This window comes from Acomys minous (genome assembly GCF_964271855.1).
Source record: "Acomys minous genome assembly, chromosome: 7".
In the NCBI taxonomy this organism is placed as follows: Eukaryota; Metazoa; Chordata; class Mammalia; order Rodentia; family Muridae; genus Acomys; species Acomys minous.
Window position 1 is genome coordinate 57678033 of NC_140488.1, and position 4672 is coordinate 57682704.

Here is a 4672-nt window from a genome sequence, read left to right on the forward strand (position 1 = left end):
GGGAACTCGCTAGCCTAAGCATGTTTGGTAAGGGGGCACAGCACAGTGACACAGTAGGCTCCAAGAACTACTGAAATTTGCACACAATTGGTAGTGTGTCTTGGAGACAGTGGTACTGTTACACTAGCCAGGTTACCACAATACAAGTACCACTTAACATCAAGGTAGAGCTCTGGGAAATGAGATTTACCCCTGACTACCTCAACACAATTTCCCTAACCACAGCTCAGATGTGGAGTAGACAGAGTGTGGTCTCCATAGAAACCCTGTGGCAGTTTGGTCAGTGAAGTATTAGGACATGAAGAGACTTTAGAACTGCAGCTCTTTCTGGATCACACAGAGGGTGTCAGAACTCTTCTTCAGGCAAGCCTCTTTTACAGGTGTCAGAGTCACCTTCACAACATCCAAGATTTTATTTTGTCCCAGGATACAAGGGACACTGAGGAGGATATCATCCTGGATACCATAAAGGCCCTTAGTCATAGTGTAGATGGGAGGCACCCTCCTAAGTGTCTTCATTGTGCTATAAGCCAAGTCGGCCACAGAGAGGCCAATGGCCCAAGACAAATAATCCTTCAGTTTGATCACCTCATTGGCACTATCAGTGACCTTCTTGTGAACCTCCTTCCTCTTCTCCTTGTCTGCATCAGTGACCATTTCCAGGTTCAGAGTATTCAGAGAGATGCCAGCAACATTGACACCACTCCACACAGACACAGTGGAGTCTCCATGCTCCCCTAGGAGCTGCATACATGACAGCTTAGGGGGTGAAATCTCAGCCTTTCTCCCATCAGGTAATGGAACCACATGGAATCCAGATAGAAACCACTTCTAATAACTCAGGTTTTGGTAAAAACCACTTATTTTCCAAGCCACTTAGGTCAAGATAACCACTGGGTTGGAAACGATGAGCAGCTTGCCATTTGAATTGTGCTTCACAACATTAGGAAGGAAGAACTTGAAGATGTTCACATTTCTCTGGACCAAATCAAGTCAGCTTTTTCCCTCTTGTTGATGGGTTCCTGCTGTGATGATGACCAGCTTGGAGTTTGCAGTCACACTGTAGTCTTTGCCAGAGACAATTTTTGGTATTTTAAGGAAAAGGCTGCCATGCTGGAGGTCCATCATCTCTCCCTTCAGTTTGTCTTCCATGTCATCAAAAAGGGCAAGTTCATCTGTCAAGTCCTTCATTAAGATACTGATGGCACCAGACAGGCTAACAGCACCAATATCAATAATTGTTAATTTGTTCTGTGGGTCTTGATCCTCTTTAAAAAGATTCACAATCAACTTGTCCTGGAGGGATGCCATCTTGGACTTTGTTTTTTGTTTTGTTTAAACACTTTTTTACATATATTTATATTATTATACACATATACAATAAACTACCTATAGCAAGAAATCTGACACAACCAGGAATTATACAAATGTTACATTCTTAGTGTTTTAGCTATTTGTATTTGACAGCCTTGAAAAAATATCTTTCCTATCTTTCTGCACCTCAAATTCTGAATGTAAATCAATCTCCATCACATCTTGTCATTATCAACATAAACCATCTATCTAGACCTAAAAAATATCTTAACCCCTAAACAACTAAGCTTGTAAAACTAAGCTACCTGGTTTTCAACTCCATCAGAGACTTCAGAAGGAATAAACTTGATTACCTGAGTATGCCGGGACCTTTTTGGACTGCTAGTGCATGATGGTGAGCATTCAGCACACAACAAGATGGCCTGTACTTGGTAACAGTGCCTCCAAGACCTTTTTTATAGGTTTTTGTAATTGACAATTTTTATTCTCTTATTCATCATCTTCCTCTTCCTTTTTAGTGTCTTGTTCCTCATTATCATCTTCTTCATCTTTTTCCTTGCCTATGACTTTCACAGGAACTGCTTTTACAATGAGTTTCTTTCCATGGCCTAGTATAGTTTCATAACTTCTTTAAAGTATTCTTCCTCCTCCTCCTCATCATCATCATCACTACCACCATTTTATCCTATCACTAAATAACATAACTAATACAGAAAATGTGTACATGGTTTGTCAGGACTTTCTATTAAAAATGAACATTTATTCCTATACTTTCAGACCAGAATTGTACGATAATTATCCAAGAGTTTGGAAGTGTTGGCTAAAAATAGTCTTAAAATTCTGTAAGCACAGGTTAATAGGGTATCCTTATAGGGGTTTTGAAGTTCATTATTTTGACAGAATCTTGCAATAGAGACCTGACTTTTAGAAAGGGACAAAGATTCTATCAGAAACAGGACTAAAGGCAATTGATGCTATGCTTTAGCAAAGGAGTTGGCTACATTTGCTTTTTTGAAACTTGAATGAAGCAGAATCCAAAAGTACCATACACCATTATAAGAGGAAAGCTCAAGATGGTATTGTGTTTAGACTGTGTAATGGTAACTACCCACCATTCTAATACAGTTCATAGTGTACAAAAAAGAAAACAGGAAAAGAATATCATGAACAGCAACAACATATAAAAATATGCCATTTTGGTAGGGAAAGGGGATTATTTAAAGTTGCAGTCCATGCAAGTAAAGGGTACTGAGAAATCACCTATAATTATTAAAGAATTTAGTTAATTCTATTAATGCTGCATTAGGTTAATATGAAATATGCTCTGTGCTTCCTAGTGGTGGGGAGTCCTGGTGGCACTCAGAGAAAGAATAGGCAGGCTACCAAGACAAGCCTTGGTAGGCTGTGAACATATGGTGGTGGAGGATGTCCCCTTCTGTCACAGACCTAGGGGAGGGGAATAGGGTGAAAGAGGGTGGGAGGAAGGGAGGACAAGGAGGAGACAAGCAAGGGGTTAACAATTGAGATGTAATCTGAATAAATTAATTTAAAAACATTCACAGTCAATTCATGTTAAAACAAAAAGAAAGCTAAGCTGTTAGCTTTGCCATCCTCTGACTCATTTGTAAGCATTAAAAGAAAAAAGAAAAAGAAATATGCTCTGAGGGCAATATTTACCCATTGAAGATGCCATTCTATAAAAATATGAATTCATTTGAAAAGTTAATCTAAACTGACAATAGCACGGAATGTGTTCTCTATTCAGAAACACCTATTAGGAAAGTGTTTCCCAAGGTTATCCTCAAAGCAACTGTAGTCTACGGAAGTAAGGTTCTATGCCAAGCTGAAAAAATCATTGGGGAACCTCTTTTATGCAGTAGTGTTTTTTTTTTGTGGGCATAAAAGATGAAAAATTGAAAGACCAATGAATTATCTCATATGATACAGAGACCCATAAAGGCCAGGCTCAGCTTCCTTTCAAGAAGCCTCTGTGAGGCCACTATGTGGAGATGTGAAGGGGAAGCCTAAAATTTAATGGAGAACCTGTGGTGTCTACTGAGGAGACTGTAAGTGTGTAGTAGAGCTGACTCAAGAAAAATGTTATATTTGTGGCATATCTGGAGGTGTAGGGCTACATAATCCCTTTGGAGTCCTTTTAGATCCTGAGTTGATTTACTTTAAAATCCTTCATGTGGTCTTGGATCCTTTTTAAAAATGGAAGTCTGAAATTATTTCTGGTATTTTGACTATCTCAATATCTTTGATTCCCAGTGTTGAGGAATTGTGAGATATTGAAATTGTCAGTTTCTGTTTTTTTTTTTCATATTCTTGCTTTCTCTTTTTTGAGTTTTTTGGGTCTACTCAGAGGGTTATGTCCTCAAAATTGTATTTTTCCATTTTCCCACTGATTTCATTGTCTTGTTTTATTAATTTCCTGGTGAGTTGTCACCAGGAAAATCAACTGCACTAACAGATAAAGTAATTTGTGAAAAGATCCATGTTAACTCGAAATAAAATACATGCATTTAATTTGTATTACTAATATTTAAAGAGAATAGCATTTAGGTGAAATTAATTTATAGTTTGTTAGAGTTTGAATAATTAACTAATGAAGTGAGCATAAAGGTAAAGCAGTGGGAAAAAGGTAAAGAAGAGAAGTATAGATGAGAGGGAAAGTACATTTGTTAGAATAGAATTATGTATCCAATGGGTAGCTTGGTCATCATGTGACCTAAAAATGGGGGCCTGGGACAGGGACTTTCTCGCATGATTTTTACTGACTTCCTTCTGGCAGGGCTTCCTTGACAGGCCATTGTGGTAGAGGATATGCTCCAAATGGGATGAGGTAGATAGATGGGGAAATCCCCTTTTCTGAGGGGTAGGAGACAAGAGAGAAGGCTAAGAGGGAGGGAGGGTAGGATCAGGAGGAGAGGAAGGAGAGGGTTAAGATTTGGAAGAACAGTTCACTAATTAACTAACTGATATAAACATCAAGATTCAGAGAAACAATAAAAAGTTATAACCATAGTTTATATGCAAAAGTGAGTAAGCTGTCCTTAGGACAATCTATCACAATGAGTCATGTAGAAAGTCTTAAAAAGTTTAAAAGCAATGCTTAGTTAGTAACAGCCACTTCTTCAGAAGCAAATATATTTTGTAATGATTTTATGAATGATATCATTTAACACACTAAAGACTATTTTATGGTAGGCAACATTAGGTAAATTTCTGCTGTAAATTAAATCCAAGTTAATCACCAAAACATACATATTTTTCACACTCACATGTTGGCTTTGCAATATACAACTCCAGTAGCCCAAACAGATGAACTCAATTATGGTTGTTATTAATTTCTAAG

The 4672-nt window shown here is 37.9% G+C and overlaps 1 pseudogene across 1 annotated transcript; it reads right to left on the reverse strand.

Annotated features, from left to right (window-relative positions):
- Window positions 1-254: 254 nt before the first annotated feature.
- On the reverse strand, window positions 255-1311 carry LOC311601445 (L-lactate dehydrogenase A chain-like; annotated as a pseudogene). Its single transcript has 2 exons — window positions 1062-1311; window positions 255-875 (listed from the first exon to the last, which is right to left on the reverse strand). The product of its transcript is annotated as an L-lactate dehydrogenase A chain-like (transcript).
- Between the last annotated feature and the right edge of the window lie 3361 nt (window positions 1312-4672).